Consider the following 18988-nt stretch of genomic DNA (forward strand, 5'->3'; position numbering starts at 1 on the left):
TGGCACCTGCCAATACCCACTAGCCACATCTAGCGAGGAGAAGTACCGGGCTCTTCCTAGTGCCGAAAGGGACTCCTCAATCCGAGGTAAGGGGTAGGAATCTCGTACGGTGCAGGTGTTCAACTTTCGATAGTCTACGCAAAACCGAATGGACCCATCTTTCTTCCTTACTAGTACCACTGGAGCTGCCCAGGGACTTTGGCTTTCTTGAATGATCCCACTCTGCAGCATCTGGGTCAACAGTTCTTTCACCTCCTGATACATCTGTGGAAGAATTTGTCGGTAGTGCTCTCTGATTGAAGGGGTGTCTCCTGTGGGAATCTCATGGTAGATCCCTGTTGTACATCCAAAATCTTCAGCATGTCGTGCAAAGGCTGTGCGGTTTTCCCATAACAGTTCATCTACCTTCTGGATCTGTTCCAGAGAACACGAAGAAGTCTCTATCTTCATCTGTTCTCGAATTGCACCGCCATTCCATTTAGGGGTGGGGTTCTCGCCTTCCCCCATAGACACGGTTACGGTCCATTCACCTCGTTCAGCCGGCCTCAACTGCATCGGGGTCGCTTTCCTCACTTCCTCCGGAGTCACATAGAGGTTAGCCAGCAGCCTTCCTGGGGCTAGGTCTACACTCTGATCCTGGGTGTTCACACATCGGAGGGGTACTCTCCCATTGCGGACTACTGCCAAGGAACGGGCTACTAGTGGATCAACACTTCTTCCGGCTGTCGGCAGTGGTTCTATCAACACAGCTATGCCCTCTAGTTTCCTACAGGTGCCTACAGGCATGGACACTATCATCTCCCGTCTGGGTGGCAATGTAACTTTTGTATGCAGAGGGACAGAAATTCGAGCAAGAGGACACTGTGCATCTGAACTTTTCTGTAAGACACATGTTCGGACCAGCCGCTGGAAGGCCGTTTGAGTAGGCCGATGGCTAGTGGTTTCTCTCCAATAACCGTGACCTTTCTTTTCAAAGAGAATCTGATCCTCAAGATGACAGGGACCTTTACTTCATGTGACTCCTGTACCACCACAATGCCTTTCTTGCCTAGATCTTGGCCACATAATCTGACATTCATCCAAGCCACTCCCACCACCGGTACTGGTAACTGATTAGCTGCAACCACACGTATGAATGTATGGGGATCATATTTCACATGTTGCTGAAAGTACCGTTCGTAACAGTCTCTACTCAGGGTCGTTACTTGGGAACCCGTGTCAATCATCCCGGTAAACGGAATACCTTCCAATTCCATCTGTATGATGGGACTTGCAGCGATCAGGTCCTCTTCAGGGCATTCTCCCCTCATAGTCTCCTTCTCAGTTTCCCCTACTGCCCGCCCTACTGCAGCAGGGGATGTCAGTTTAACGGCGGTCTCTCATAAACTTGTCGCTGCTCTGGACATCTAGCAGCAATGTGGCCCACCCGTCCACACTCCCAGCAGCGTATTTCCCATCGCTCTGGCCATCGGTTTGGGCCTCTTCGGTAAGCCCCATAGGTCTCTCCTGAGAGTTGTACTACATTATTGGGACCCCTTCGGTAGGTCCTATCCTCATCCCTCCAGCGGGGTTGTGGGTGATTCTGACCTTCTTGGTGTGAACGGCCCACCCCTTCGTCTCTAGTTTTCTGGAGGCCTGCAATTCTCATAGAATTCTTATTACAACTGGTTTGTAGGTGTTCCATTTGCTCTTGCAATTTCTGCATTACTGTAACTATCTCTTTAACTGTCCCTTTTTCCACTGTTTCTGGGCCAGAGCTAGTCCCCTGCGACAATGTAACTCCAACTGCGGTCTGAGGCTTCTGAACCATACTATTGGCATGTGAGATGGCCTCTACCTATACGTCATGAAATTTAGCATCAGTCAAACTGCCATCACGGATCCCCAGAATAAACTGGTCACGGAGTGTCCGATCAGGGTTACAGAAGGCTGGTGAGCCCCCTCTTTCCTTCCCTTGAATATCTCGGAGCAGTTCTTGTAGGGCATTTGCATACTGAGGGAGACTTTCATTCTCCTTTTGTACCCTCTGGAAGAACCGTGCCTGCAGGGACCCTAGCAATGCGGTTTCTCCATAGATAGTTTCTAGAATCTGGACAACTTGCTAAAATGTCTGTCTTTGTTCAAATGGCCGCAATATCACTGTAGTCTTAGCATCTCCTTGTAATGTCAATATGGCTAGCTCTACTAGTACTTCTGGTGCGGTCTGGTACATGCGCTGTACCATTCGTATCTGCTCTGCCCACACACTCACAGACAAATTATTGCCATCAAACTTTGCTAACTGACTCATTACAGCCCCTGCTGGCATTCTTCCTGCAGCACCATCCCTCCTAACGGGTGCGTCGCCGTCCATTCTGGTAGGCGGATCCTGCCGAACTACGCCAATTTGTGAACCGAGAGCAAGGCAGGTGATTTGACTCCGCCACCAGAAAAGAGTGCGTACGCAGAAGTCAAGATTAAGAAAATTGCATTTACTATAAATTAATAAAAGCAGGTTAACAGTGAAGTTACAGAGGTAAAGACAAGGAAAATATTCAAAACAGTATAAACAATACAAGTTAAACACTGCAACAATTTTCACCTTTGTTGTGTCCGTATTCGCAGTGCGGACACTCGGAAATAATAGTCCCAGAAACTGTTCCTAACTGACCCTAACTTTCAAACGGGTGCGCACCCCCCTTATCCCAGTGGTCCAAGTGGACTGCTTACAGTTTGTGGAAGTGCACGGTGGGGCCCGATGTCGTCCTTTTCCTTTAAACAGCGCAGGATCCGCAACAAGGAAGTCCTCCTCAGCAGGCCGGAAAACCAGTTGAATATAATTCAGGATTATTACAGTTACTGTCCGGTACCTCGACAGCACTGTGAGTCTCTTTACTGCTTGGGGCAATCCACATATCCCAATGTCGGCTCCACAGGTTAGTTGCTGCACACAGTCCTTTTTAACTTGGCTTCACTAAATGCACGGTCTCTTTGTACTCCATCCGTCTCTAGACCGAAGTTCACACAGCTTGGCCACACAGGGAAGTCCTTTAGTATCTCCACACACGTCTTACACAATACAGAACTTGTTTTCTATCTTGCCAATATGGCGGCAGTTGCAGTTAAAGTCTCTCTTCCTCCTTCTTCCTGCTCACACTGAGGCAGGCTGACATCATAAGGGGCGTGTCACTTCAACACTTAGCTACTGCCTTAAAGAACTAGTATCACAGTAATACACTTTCTCTATGGAAAACTCCAATGCAAATTGGTCCTATGCTGCCATCTACTGACCAAACGAATACTGCAGGCATTTTACATTAAATGTTAACACAGTTTATCAGGATAATGAAACTTAGAGACATTACATGACTGTTTCTTACATAGCAGCCCCCAGTTCCTCTCCAGCAGCCCCCAGTGCCTCTCATCAGCCCCCCAGCACCTCTCATCAGCCAGTAATAACAGCCCCCCCAATCATGTGCCAGTAATAGAAGCCCCCCAATCATGTGCCAATAATAACAGCCCCCCCACAATCGTGTGCCAGTAATAACAGCCCCCTCAATCATGTGCCAGTAATATATATTACCTATCCTCTGATCAGCGCAGGTCCAACACCGGACACCCCCAAGAAATGGCACCCTCACGGAGCGCCGCCTCCTCGTCCAACAGCTTATCAGTGGGGTGCTAGGTGTCATAATTAACAAAAGATAGGTAACCACATTTAAAACTTAAAGGGCTTCTGTCACCCCCCAAAACTAATTTTTCATTGTTGGGCATATTAAAATCCTTATTGGACGACTATTCCCTATATAGGGCTCTTACATTGTTCTGTGGCTTCGTTTCATTAAAAATCGAGCTTTTAAAATATGCAAATGACTGCACTACCAGCAAGTAGGGCGTCTACTTGCTGGTAGCCGCCGCATCCTCCTTTTAAAAAACCGCCCCCTCCTCCAGTTGATTGACAGGGCCAGTGAGCGCTCTGCTCCTCCGGCTGGCCCTGTCAGCATTTCAAATCCCGCGCCTGCGCCTTACGTGTCTTCATTCGGCGCAGGCGCTCTGAGAGAAGGACGCTCGCTTCCTCAGCACTCCCTCAGTGCGCCTGCGCCGATGACGTCTTCTCTTTCGGGTTTAGAGGTTTAATGAAACAAAGCCACAGAACAAGGTAAGAGCCCTATATAGGGAATAGTCGTCCAATAAGGATTTTAATATGCCCAAAAATGAAAAATGAGTTTTGGGGGGTGACAGAAGCCCTTTAACATTTAATAAGTAATTCATAAAAGATATATATATTATATATATAGCCCATATGAATCAGTTACAAAAGCTTGTATACTTAGGGATGCACCCCCTAATTAGCATGCCATAGTGTAAGATATACTACAACAAAGACAACCAAGAGCAGAGGAGGATAGGATAGTGATATTAAAGGGACACAAATACTGGGTCTCTCACCCTGTACATCCCTACATCTATCTACTAATTCAGCATACGCAGGACGCCACACCATGCGCCGCTACACGCAGGACGCCAGACGATTATCTACTACTGCTTCGTACTGTGGAACTATTGGACAGCTAAGTAGACATTGTTATTGCCTGATCAATGCGCTGCATACATTCTAAAAGTATTGATGTTGAATCTTGAGCACCTTATTACTATCCTGCAATAAGGTCCCCTGAGGATTTGGCGGAGGCCAATGAAACGCGTCGGGTCATTTGTTTTGTGTGGACCATGTGTTCTATTCTTTTCTGAGCTATTGTGACAAATCTGGGCAGTCGCTGTTGCCTCTGAAGAGGGACACTGAGAAAGAGGTGAATTAGTAGATAGATGTAGGGTTGTATAGGGTGAGAGACCCAGTATTTGTGTCCCTTTAATATCACTATCCTATCCTCCTCTGCTCTTGGTTGTCTTTGTTGTAGTATATCTTACACTATGGCATGCTAATTAGGGGGTGAATCCTCTCTAGTGTGACCCCTATGTATACAAGCTTTTGTAACTGATTCATATGGGCCTATATATATATATATATATATTATGAATTGCTTATTAAATGTTACGTTTTAAATGTGGTTACCTATCTTTTGTTAATTATTGCTTTGAACACAGTCACCGATGAGAATATAAGGCTTTGACTATAGCAACCTAGTTGTGTGTTTTTCTACTGCTAGGTGTCATACCCCCACCAATCAGATATTGATGACCTATCCAAATGTTGTGCCCTGGAGCAAGGGTGCTTTGGACTATAGGCATTTGTGGACATTTGCCCCTATTGGTACTATGCAAAGCCATCAACTCCCTACTTTAGTTGCTCTGACTGTACAGTCTCGGTGGTTTTCCCCACACCGTTCTCCCTAGTACCATGCTGTGAAAGGATGGCATATCCTTTCTTCCCTTGGGGCACTTCCTGATGCTGAGGCTCCTGCTTGATGGTAGTCAGGGTGCCTGTAATGTTAGGTGTTTGGATGGGTGCAAGGCAGGGCTTATGGAGTGCAATGGCTAGTGTATAGTGTGGAAGTCAGTAAACCAGGCCCGAGGTAGATAAATAAATACCTCTCTTTTCTGAAGTAAAAAAAATGGGAATTTTAGTACATCCAGTTATAACAGATAGTTCCAAATGTACATAGTGCTATTCTCTCCCAGATACTGTAGCTACTGTATGTATGGATTTAGGCAAGGATGGGAGTTATTGTCCTATAGACCACCTAACATCACAGAGGAGATAGAAGTTCAGCTGTATAACCAAATAGAGCGGGCTGCACAGGTTGGTACAGTGGTCAGAATGGGAGATTTTAACTTCCCAGGCATTAACTGGGGTCATGGTTCTCCCTCAACTGCAAAGTGGAGAAACTTCCTCAACTTGCGGCAGGACCACTTTATGGGTCAGTTTGTAGAAGATCACACTAGGGGAGCTGCTTTGTTAGATCTACTAATTTCTAACAATGCAGAGCATGTTGGAAATTCTACAGTTCGTGAAACTCTTAATAATAGTAATACGGGTAATAGCGATTGGTAATAGTGATACTAGTAATAGTAATACTGGTTGGTAATAGTGACCACAATATAATTAGATTCCCCCTGAACTATAAAAAGCAAACTCTGGCTGGGAGAGCAAAAAAACAAAATTTTAAAAAGACCAATTTCCCCGGGTTGAGGGCAGCCTTTCAGGGCATACACTGGGAGCAGCTACTGTCACATAATAATACTGAGGATACATGGGGGAGCTTTAAATCCGCATTGGGTAATTATACTGCAAAATAAATTCCTGTAGGTAACAAGTATAAACGGCTAAAATTAAACCACACAAGGGCATTTAAAAATACAAATCTGAGGGGTCAACTGTCACCTTTGAAATTTACAAAAGGACTTAATAAAATTTGTAAAAAAAAAGAGATAAAAATCTGCAAAAATAGAAAACAAACAGCAGGTGGCAAAAGAGAGCAAAACAAATCCCCCCCAAAATCTTTAAATATATAAATGATAAAAAACCAAGGTCAGAGCAGGCAAATCCCCTGAATAATGGAAATGGGAGGGGGGGGGGGGTCACTGAAAATAAGGAAAAGGTAGAGTTACTAAATGTTTTATTTTTTAGCTCTGTATATACAAAAGAAAAGAAAGGAGCTGATATTGGTGGCATAAGAGCTGTTAGTACACCCAGTAATATACTCAACTGGCTAACTGTAGATAAGGTCCAAGTTAAGTTAAATAAGGTAAAAGTAAACATCCGAGAGTTCTTAACCACTTAAGGACCACAGGTTTATACCCCCCTAAAGACCAGGCCCTTTTTTACAAATCGGCACTCCACAACTTTAGCGGTTTATTGCTCAGTCATGCAACTTACCACCCAAATGAATTTTACCTCCTTTTCTTCTCACTAATAGAGCTTTCATTTGGTGGTATTTCATTGCTGCTGACATTTTTACTTTTTTTGTTATTAATCGAAATTTAACGATTTTTTTTCAAAAAAATGACATTTTTCACTTTCAGTTGCAAAATTTTGCAAAAACAACGACATCCATATATAAATTTTTCTCAAAATTTATTGTTCTACATGTCTTTGATAAAAAAAAAATGTTTGGGTAAAAAAAAAATGGTTTGGGTAAAAGTTATAGCGTTTACAAACTATGGTACAAAAATGTGAATTTCCACTTTTTGAAGCAGCTCTGACTTTCTGAGGTTCTACAATGGCCAGACAGTACAAACACCCCACAAATGACCCCATTTCGGAAAGTAGACACCCTAAGGTATTCGCTGATGGGCATAGTGAGTTCATAGAACTTTTTTTTTTTTGTCACAAGTTAGCGGAAAATGATGATTTTTTTATTTTTTTATTTTTTTCTTACAAAGTCTCATATTCCACTAACTTGTGACAAAAAATAAAAACTTCCATGAACTCACTATGCCCATCAGCGAATACCTTGGGGTGTCTTCTTTCCAAAATGGGGTCACTTGTGGGGTAGTTATACTGCCCTGGCATTCTAGGGGCCCAAATGTGTGGTAAGGAGTTTGAAATCAAATTCTGTAAAAAATGACCAGTGAAATCCGAAAGGTGCTCTTTGGAATGTGGGCCCCTTTGCCCACCTAGGCTGCAAAAAAGTGTCACACATCTGGTATCTCCGTATTCAGGAGAAGTTGAGGAATGTGTTTTGGGGTGTCATTTTACATATACCCATGCTGGGTGAGAGAAATATCTTGGTCAAATGCCAACTTTGTATAAAAAAAATGGGAAAAGTTGTCTTTTGCCAAGATATTTCTCTCACCCAGCATGGGTATATGTAAAATGACACCCAAAAACACATTCCCCAACTTCTCCTGAATACGGAGATACCAGATGTGTGACACTTTTTTGCAGCCTAGGTGGGCAAAGGGGCCCATATTCCAAAGAGCACCTTTCGGATTTCACTGGTCATTTTTTACAGAATTTGATTTCAAACTCCTTACCACACATTTGGGCTCCTAGAATGCCAGGGCAGTATAACTACCCCACAAGTGACCCCATTTTGGAAAGAAGACACCCCAAGGTATTCCGTGAGGGGCATGGCGAGTTCCTAGAATTTTTAATTTTTTGTCACAAGTTAGTGGAAAATGATGATTTTTTATTTTATTTTTTTTCTTACAAAGTCTCATATTCCACTAACTTGTGACAAAAAATAAAAACTTCCATGAACTCACTATGCCCATCAGCGAATACCTTGGGGTGTCTTCTTTCCAAAATGGGGTCACTTGTGGGGTAGTTATACTGCCCTGGAATTCTAGGGGCCCAAATGAGTGGTAAGGAGTTTGAAATCAAATTCTGTAAAAAATGACCAGTGAAATCCGAAAGGTGCTCTTTGGAATATGGGCCCCTTTGCCCACCTAGGCTGCAAAAAAGTGCCACACATGTGGTATCGCCGTACTCAGGAGAAGTTGGGGAATGTGTTTTGGGGTGTCATTTTACATATACCCATGCTGGGTGAGATAAATATCTTGGTCAAATGCCAACTTTGTATAAGAAAATGGGAAAAGTTGTCTTTTGACAAGATATTTCTCTCACCCAGCATGGGTATATGTAAAATGACACCCCAAAACACATTCCCCAACTTCTCCTGAGTACGGAGATACCAGATGTGTGACACTTTTTTGCAGCCTAGGTGGGCAAAGGGGCCCATATGTAACGCACCTAGTTGATCAGTTAGGATCTCAACTGCGGAAGCAATAGACATGCACTATTATCCCACTGCCCTTGTTCTTGGCTGTGGGATTCGTGGTTACTCAGTATGTACCCCAGGCGTCTCTCTCAGTCTTGGGCGGAGAGTTTGGGGTAACAAAATCATTTACCGCTATCCATCTATTTAGTATTACTGCTGGAGAGGAAGGTCTCCCAGCATTACAGGAGTCACAAGTTAATATAAGCTTGTGCACAGTTCAGAGTTAGTATCTAGTATGCAATAGGTTCAGGGTTAGTATATAGCATGTCCTCAGTTTAGTATATTGTATGCCATAGGTTCAGAGCATGTCCACAGTTTAGTATATAGTATGCAGTAGGTTCAGAACATGTCCACAGTTTAGTATACAGGGAGTGCAGAATTATTAGGCAAGTTGTATTTTTGAGGATTAATTTTATTATTGAACAACAACCATGTTCTCAATAAACCCAAAAAACTCATTAATATCAAAGCTGAATATTTTTGGAAGTAGTTTTTAGTTTGTTTTTAGTTTTAGCTATTTTAGGGGGATATCTGTGTGTGCAGGTGACTATTACTGTGCATAATTATTAGGCAACTTAACAAAAAACAAATATATACCCATTTCAATTATTTATTTTTACCAGTGAAACCAATATAACATCTCAACATTCACAAATATACATTTATGACATTCAAAAACAAAACAAAAACAAATCAGTGATCAATATAGCCACCTTTCTTTGCAAGGACACTCAAAAGCCTGCCATCCATGGATTCTGTCAGTGTTTTGATCTGTTCACCATCAACATTGCGTGCAGCAGAAACCACAGCCTCCCAGACACTGTTCAGAGAGGTGTACTGTTTTCCCTCCTTGTAAATCTCACATTTGATGATGGACCACAGGTTCTCAATGGGGTTCAGATCAGGTGAACAAGGAGGCCATGTCATTAGATTTTCTTCTTTTATACCCTTTCTTGCCAGCCACGCTGTGGAGTACTTGGACGCGTGTGATGGAGCATTGTCCTGCATGAAAATCATGTTTTTCTTGAAAGATGCAGACTTCTTCCTGTACCACTGCTTGAAGAAGGTGTCTTCCAGAAACTGGCAGTAGGACTGGGAGTTGAGCTTGACTCCATCCTCAACCCGAAAAGGCCCCACAAGCTCATCTTTGATGATACCAGCCCAAACCAGTACTCCACCTCCACCTTGCTGGCGTCTGAGTCGGACTGGAGCTCTCTGCCCTTTACCAATCCAGCCACGGGCCCATCCATCTGGCCCATCAAGACTCACTCTCATTTCATCAATCCATAAAACCTTAGAAAAATCAGTCTTGAGATATTTCTTGGCCCAGTCTTGACGTTTCAGCTTGTGTGTCTTGTTCAGTGGTGGTCGTCTTTCAGCCTTTCTTACCTTGGCCATGTCTCTGAGTATTGCACACCTTGTGATTTTGGGCACTCCAGTGATGTTGCAGCTCTGAAATATGGCCAAACTGGTGGCAAGTGGCATCTTGGCAGCTGCACGCTTGACTTTTCTCAGTTCACGGGCAGTTATTTTGCGCCTTGGTTTTTCCACACGCTTCTTGCGACCCTGTTGACTATTTTGAATGAAACGCTTGATTGTTCGATGATCACGCTTCAGAAGCTTTGCAATTTTAAGAGTGCTGCAAGATATCTCACTATTTTTGACTTTTCTGAGCCTGTCAAGTCCTTCTTTTGACCCATTTTGCCAAAGGAAAGGAAGTTGCCTAATAATTATGCACACCTAATATAGGGTGTTGATGTCATTAGACCACACCCCTTCTCATTACAGAGATGCACATCACCTAATATGCTTAAATTGGTAGTAGGCTTTCGAGCCTATACAGCTTGGAGTAAGACAACATGCATAAAGAGGATGATGTGGTCAAAATACTCATTTGCCTAATAATTCTGCACGCAGTGTATAGTATGCAGTAGGTTCAGAGTTAGTATAGCATGTCCACAGTTTAGTATATAGTATGCAGTAGGTTCAGAGTTAGTATAGCATGTCCACAGTTTAGTATATAATATGCAGTAGGTTCAGAGCATGTCCACAGTTTAGTATATATTATGCAGTAGGTTCAGAGTTAGTATAGCATGTCCACAGTTTAGTATATAGTATGCAGTAGGTTCAGAGTTGGTTTGGGAGTATCGTCTCACACCAGTCAGGAACCACCCCACTCAGAGTTCCAGGACATTAATCAGAGCAGGTAACAGGCATATACGTGCGGTTAGTTGGTCCTGGCTAGGAAGCCAGCAGTGGGGAAGCCAGTGGCAAGAAGGTAGACAGTCCTTCACGCTGTTGTTAGGGATCCAGGTCTGGATATGTGGACAGAGTCCTCAGATGCAGTGGAGCTAGCAGGGTGCGCACTCCATTAGTGGAACACCCTGCTTAGCACCTGTCTTCTATTTAAGGGCCGGATGGTAAGTGGGCGGAGTCACAGGAGGGCCCAGCAGCCACTGCGTTCCACGCTGGAGCGCAAGCCAGCGTAACAACACAGGCGGTCGCTGCGTTCCACGCTAGAACGCAAGCCAGCGTATCATCGCAGACGGCCGGTGCGTTCCACGCTGGAGCGCAAGTCAGCGTATCGTCACAGGGAGCCGCTGTGATCCAGGCTGTACTGTTACAGTCCCCCCCCCCCCCCCTTAAGGGACCTCTCCGGGGTACCCCACTAGGAGAGGGTCGGTTGGGAAATCTTCTATGGAACAATCTTTGGAGTCTGGGAGCATGAACGTTTTGCACATCTTCCCAAGAGTCATCCTGGGGACCATACCCCTTCCATCTAATGAGATACTGGATCTTCCCCCGTCTTCTTCTGGAATCAATGAGCTGCTCAACTTCAAATTCTTCTTCTCCTTGGACCTCTATCAGAGGCAAGGGTCGAGGATCACTTGATGGGAACGGCCTAGATCTAAACGGCTTCAGTAGTGACACGTGGAATGTGGGATGTACCTGTAATCGCGGAGGAAGGGTGAGTCTCACCGTGTTGGGGTTAATAATCCTTTCTATCGGAAAAGGACCCAGGAATTGTCTTCCCAATTTCTTGGAAGGTACGCCCAACCGAAGGTTTTTTGTTGATAACCAAACCGAGTCCCCGACCTGGTAGGGAGGACTTTCTCTCCTACGACGGTCGTAGTAACACTTCTGTCTTTCTTTTGCCCGTTGAAGGTTGTCTTTTAGCGTCTTAAGGGTAGTTTGCAAAGTGGTCAGATAATCGTCTGTGGCTGGAACGTTTGTGGGAAGGCTGGTTTGAGGAAGAGACCTAGGGTGAAATCCGTAATTAGCAAAGAATGGAGTATGTAATGTGGAGGAATTCGTAGAATTATTATAGGCAAATTCAGCGAGAGGAAGTAGGCCCTCCCAGTCATCCTGGAGAAATGAGCAGTGACATCTGAGATACTGTTCCAGACACTGATTCACCCTTTCAGTCTGCCCATTAGTTTGGGGGTGATAGGCGGTAGACATTCTGTGGTCGATTTGAAGTCTGGAACAAAGTGCTCTCCAGAATTTGGATACGAATTGCGAACCCCTGTCTGATATGACCTGGCTAGGAATTCCATGTAACTTAATAATATTAGTCAGGAATACCACGGCCGTTTCCTTGGAGGAGGGTAACTTCTTGAGGGGCACGAAGTGTGCCATCTTAGTCAGCAAATCCACTACCACCATGATAGTGTTGTTTCCTCTGGAAAGGGGAAGTTCAACTATGAAATCCATCGAGACCCATTCCCAGGGTCTGTTGGCGATGGGAAGACTCATTAGGAGACCATAAGGTCGGTTTCTGTCAGTTTTACATGAGGCACAGGTCTCGCACGTGGAAACGTATTCCTCAATTTGTTTGGTCATCTTTGGCCACCAGAAGTTCCTGCGTATCAGGGTTGTTGTTTTAGCAATGCCGGGATGTCCCGCGAGGGGTAAATCATGGCAAAGTTTGATCACCTGATTGGTGAGGGAGGGTGGTATGTACAGTTGGCTGTCCTTGTAAAGGAGACCCTGTTGGTTCTGCGAAAGACCAGGGGGGGTATTAGCATGGTCATTAATTAGAGCATCCTTGAGCTGGGTTTCCAACGTTATGGTGGCAAGGACGAGTTTCTTCGGTGGAATGATCCATGTGGGGGCCGTGTGTGAGGTGCAAATTTCAGCCAGTCGTGACAAGGCGTCGGCCTTCCCATTTTTTGTAATTTGGAAGTTAAACCTGTCAAAAAAAAAACTCCACCGTACTTGACGGCCTGATAATGTTTTATTGGTTTTCAGGTATTGTAGATTAAAGTGATCCGTATAAATTGTGATGGGGTGTATTGATCCTTCAAGTAAATGCCTCCAATTTTCCAGGGAGCACTTTATGGCGAGGAGTTCCTTTTCGCCTATGGGGTAATTGAATTCGGAGGTATTTAGCGTCCGGGAGTAGAACCCGATAGGATGTAACAGAGTTGAAAAAGAGCTTCTCTGGGACAGAACAGCTCCTATGGCTGCCTGGGATGCGTCTACTTCCAGCACGTAGTGATGGTTCGGATTTGGGAGAGTCAGTATCGGTGCCGTAGTGAACCTGTTCTTTAATAACTCAAACGCTGATTGGGCGTCCTTAGACCAAACGAACTTCGTGTTGACACTAGTTAAGCGGGTTAGTGGTTTAGTGGTAGCGGAGAAATCTTTAATGAATTTCCTATAGAAGTTTGAGAACCCCAGGAACCGTTGAAGAGCTTTCCTGGAATCCGGAATCGGCCAATTTTGGATGCAAGTGATTTTTGAGGGATCCATCTGGATACCTTTGGGTGAAATTATGTATCCGAGGAAGGGAAGAGAGGTAGTCTCGAATACACATTTTTCCTGTTTGACGTATAAGCGATGAACACTTAACCGTGCGAGAACCCAACGGACATGTTTCCTGTGATCGTGTAAGTTATCGGAATACACTAGTATATCATCAAGATAGATGATTACACATACGTCCAGTAGATCCCTAAAGATGTCGTTAATAAAATTTTGGAATGTGGCAGGGGCGTTGCACAACCCGAAGGGCATCTCCGTATACTCGAAGAGACCATACCGAGTGCGGGAAGCTGTCTTCCATTCATCACCTTTTCTGATCCTAATTAAGTTGTATGCGCCTCTCAAATCCAGCTTGGTGTAGATTGTTGCTGTTTGTAATCTTTCTATGAGTTCGGATATTAGCGGCAAGGGGTACCGATTTTTGATTGTTACTTTGTTCAAGGCTCTGTAATCTATAATGGGCCTTAGGCTTGAGTCTTTGTTTCTCACAAAGAACATCCCTGCTGCTGCCGGGGAGGTTGAAGGCTGAATAAAACCTTTTCGTAAGTTCTCTTCTAGGTACTGTTTGAGGTGAACAAGTTCTGGTTGTGCCAATGGATAAATTCTACCCGTGGGTATCTCACTACCCGGCAGCAAGTCTATGGGGCAATCGTAAGATCTATGGGGCGGAAGAGATTCCACCTTCTTTGCGCTGAATACCTCAGCAAAGTCTGCGTATTGGCTGGGGACCTGGTTCACTCCCACGTGCATGAGAGATTTGAGAGGAAAGCAGGTCTCTATACAATAAGGTGACGTAAACTGAACTCTCCCCTGTTTCCATAGGAGGGTTGGCTGGTGTATTTGCAACCATGGCAACCCAAGAATCACGGGAAACAATGGAGAGTGTATGATATCAAAGGATAAGAATTCTGTGTGGTTATTTTCACATGTCACCATGAGGGGTTGAGTCTGACTGTGGATAGGACTAGAAGTAATACCGTCAATGAAACTCACGGATATCGGAACGTTTTTTCTCATGTGGGGAATTTTATTTTGCTCAACCAGATGCATGTCGATAAAATTCCCCGAAGCTCCCGTGTCCACCATGGCTTCAACGATAATCCGGTTTTGGTCCCACAGTAAGGTGAGAGACGTGTATATGTAACCACCAGTACTATTTTTTGTACTGCCTAAGGTACAAGACGTGCCGCTCTTACCTTCGCACTTCTTACGTATCGCGGGGCATCCGTCAACGGTATGGTCAGCAGACGCACAATATAAACAGAGGATGAGGTTACGTCTCCTGGCTTTCTCTCTCTCGGTCAGAGGACCTCGGATCGCCCCAATCTCCATCATCTCTACAGCAGGACCCTGGCTGGACGTCTTGGGTTGGGTGTGAAGCCTGAGACTCTCTCGGCTCTGCGTTCCCTCAGCCGTCTGTCAATGGTGGTGGCCTTCTGCATCAAGGCATTAAGTGTAAGTGGTAATTCTCCTCGGGCTAATTCGTCCTTCAGGGCCTCGGAAAGACCTAGGCGAAACTGATTCCTAAGGGTGAGGTCATTCCATTCAGTCTCCCAGGCCCAGCGAGTGTATTCCGCAATGAAGTCCTCTACAGGTCGTCTCCCTTGTTTAAGGCTGCGTATAGCGGTCTCAGCGGTCAGCTGTTTACTATGGTCCTCGTAGAGAAGGGCCATTTTTTCAAGGAACAGAGGGAAGGATTCCAGGACTGGGTCTTCTTTTTCTAAATAAGTATTGGCCCATGCTCTGGGCTCCCCCCTGAGGTATGAGATCATGGTAAGTACTTTTGTTCTGTCAGTTGGGTAAGTCCGGTGCTGCAGCTCAAACATTAGTTTGCACGCGTTCAGGAAATCCCTGAACTGCCTTCGGTCACCCGCGAATATCTCAGGTGGGCTGACCTTGGGTTCTGGTCCATCACGGGGGTGTCCTGGCCCCTGAGTGACAAGTTGCCGTATTGCCTGGTTTTCTAGCTGGAGATGTTGTATGGTCACATTGAGGGTCTCCACCCTCTTAGTGAGGGTGACGAGGTAACCTGCAACCTCCGCTGGATCCATGTGGGTTCCACTAATATGTAACGCACCTAGTTGATCAGTTAGGATCTCAACTGCGGAAGCAATGGACATGCACTATTATCCCACTGCCCTTGTTCTTGGCTGTGGGATTCGCGGTTACTCAGTATGTACCCCAGGCGTCTCTCTCAGTCTTGGGCGGAGAGTTTGGGGTAACAAAATCATTTACCGCTATCCATCTATTTAGTATTACTGCTGGAGAGGAAGGTCTCCCAGTATTACAGGAGTCACAAGTTAGTATAAGCTTGTGCACAGTTCAGAGTTAGTATCTAGTATGCAATAGGTTCAGGGTTAGTATATAGCATGTCCTCAGTCTAGTATATTGTATGCCATAGGTTCAGAGCATGTCCACAGTTTAGTATATAGTATGCAGTAGGTTCAGAACATGTCCACAGTTTAGTATATAGTATGCAGTAGGTTCAGAGTTAGTATAGCATGTCCACAGTTTAGTATATAGTATGCAGTAGGTTCAGAGTTAGTATAGCATGTCCACAGTTTAGTATATAATATGCAGTAGGTTCAGAGCATGTCCACAGTTTAGTATATAGTATGCAGTAGGTTCAGAGTTAGTATAGCATGTCCACAGTTTAGTATATAGTATGCAGTAGGTTCAGAGTTGGTTTGGGAGTATCGTCTCACACCAGTCAGGAACCACCCCACTCAGAGTTCCAGGACATTAATCAGAGCAGGTAACAGGCATATACTTGCGGTTAGTTGGTCCTGGCTAGGAAGCCAGCAGTGGGGAAGCCAGTGGCAAGAAGGTAGACAGTCCTTCACGCTGTTGTTAGGGATCCAGGTCTGGATATGTGGACAGAGTCCTCAGATGCAGTGGAGCTAGCAGGGTGCGCACTCCATTAGTGGAACACCCTGCTTAGCACCTGTCTTCTATTTAAGGGCCGGATGGTAAGTGGGCGGAGTCACAGGAGGACCCAGCAGCCACTGCGTTCCACGCTGGAGCGCAAGCCAGCGTAACAACACAAGCGGTCGCTGCGTTCCACGCTGGAACGCAAGCCAGCGTATCATCGCAGACGGCCGTTGCGTTCCACGCTGGAGCGCAAGTCAGCGTATCGTCACAGGGAGCCGCTGTGATCCAGGCTGTACTGTTACACCATATTCCAAAGAGCACCTTTCGGATTTCACTGGTCATTTTTTACACATTTTGATTTCAAACTTCTTACCTCACATTTGGGCCCCTAGAATGCCAGGGCACTATAACTACCCCACAAGTGACCCCATTTTGGAAAGAAGACACCCCCAGGTATTTCGTGATGGGCATAGTGAGTTCATGGAAGTTTTTATTTTTTGTCACAAGTTAGTGGAATATGAGACTTTGTAAGAAAAAAAAAAAATCATCATTTTCCGCTAACTTTTGATTCCAGAGGGGAAGCAAACCAGGCTGGTGCAGTGAGCTGCATTTATATTAATATAAGCAGATATATAACGCGAGTTTGACCGCGACGCGTGGTTGATTAAGTGTGGTTGATTAAGTGTGTGACTTAAGATTAAGTGAGGGAGTATCTGAGAGCTAAATAATTTGTGGACATTGATGAGTGGCTGTGTTTGACTGTATTTTGTGCTGTGATAACACTTTTTTTTTTTCTTTCTCCAGGGGTTGCACAGGTGAGCAATTAGGGTGTGGCTGTTTAATTAGGGTGTGGCTGTCTAATTAGGAGACTTTAAAAACTCAGCAGTAAGAACAGCACAGCCTTTTTGATTCCAGAGGGGAGGCAAACCAGGCTGGTGCAGTGAGCTGCATTTATATTAATATAAGCAGATATATAACGCGAGTTTGACCGCGACGCGTGGTTGATTAAGTGTGGTTGATTAAGTGTGTGACTTAAGATTAAGTGAGGGAGTATCTGAGAGCTAAATAATTTGTGGACATTGATGAGTGGCTGTGTTTGACTGTATTTTGTGCTGTGATAACACTTTTTTTTTTCTTTCTCCAGGGGTTGCACAGGTGAGCAATTAGGGTGTGGCTGTTTAATTAGGGTGTGGCTGTCTAATTAGGAGACTTTAAAAACTCAGCAGTAAGAACAGCACAGCCTTTTTGATTCCAGAGGGGAGGCAAACCAGGCTGGTGCAGTGAGCTGCATTTATATTAATATAAGCAGATATATAACGCGAGTTTGACCGCGACGCGTGGTTGATTAAGTGTGGTTGATTAAGTGTGTGACTTAAGATTAAGTGACTTTAGATTCAGGGACTTCAGAGGGGGACTGCAATTAGCCTGTATATTATTACTACATTGTATTGTATTTTTTTCTTTTGTGGTGTAATCCCCATTTAGTATGTGTTGCACAATTGACAACGCAGTCCAGTGCACATCTTGCATGATGTATGCAGTCCTGGAACAGCCGTTCCAGGGTGAATTTCTTTGTTCAAGATGTGAGCAAATTACCCGTTTGGAATCGCTAATCGAGTCTCTAAATGGGCAAGTTGCAACACTGAGAGGCATTGACAATTTGCAAAAAAGTTTGCTTCTCACCGAGCAAGCACTCTTTGGGGTAGATGAGGGAGAGGGTGACAGAGAGGAGGCTGAGGAAAGTGAGGTAGCTAGCTGGGTAACATTTAGAAAGCGGGGTAGAGGGAAGAGTGCCAGGGAGGCTAGCCCTGATCTGACACACCCCAACAAGTTTGCACGTTTGGCAGATGAGGGGGATGTCAGTCCAGGGACGGCACTGCCGCAGCCGGACACTTCCTCTGCCAGTCAGGGGAATGTCAGCTCCGGTAAGCAGGGGACCAGGAGAGCAGGGCAGGCCAGACAGGTGCTGGTAGTGGGAGACTCAATTATTAGGGGAACAGATAGGGAAATCTGTCACAAAGACCGTGATCGCCGAACAGTGTGCTGTCTTCCTGGCGCTAGAGTTCGACATATCGCGGATCGGGTTGACAGATTACTGGGAGGGGCTGGAGAAGATCCAGCGGTCATGGTCCATATCGGAACCAATGACAAAGTTAGGGGTAGGTGGAGAGTCCTTAAAAATGATTTCAGGGATTTAGGGCAAAAGCTTAGGGCAAGGACCTCAAAGGTAGTATTTTCCGAAATACTACCGGTACCACGGGCCACACAAGAAAGGCAGCGGGAGATTAGGGAAATTAACAAGTGGCTCAAGAACTGGTGTAGGATGGAGGGGTTTGGGTTCCTGGAGAACTGGGCCGACTTCGCTGTCGGCTACAGCCTCTATCGTAGGGACGGGCTGCACCTCAATGGGGAAGGAGCAGCTGTGTTGGGGAAGAAGATGGCTAGAAGGTTGGAGGAGTGTTTAAACTAGGGACTGGGGGGGAGGGTAATTACACTATAGAAGGGGAAGATAGTGCAGATAGAGACCGGGGGCAAGGTAGTGGGACTGGGGGAGAAATGGAAGGAGGGACAAGAACAGTTCAGAAGGAAAGGTGTAGGGTAAAAAATATACATAAACCTCTCATATGTATGTATACTAATGCCAGAAGTCTGACTAATAAAACTGGTGAACTGGAATTAGTGATGTGTGA

Source organism: Bufo bufo, chromosome 3, assembly GCF_905171765.1.
Source record: "Bufo bufo chromosome 3, aBufBuf1.1, whole genome shotgun sequence".
Classification (NCBI taxonomy): Eukaryota; Metazoa; Chordata; class Amphibia; order Anura; family Bufonidae; genus Bufo; species Bufo bufo.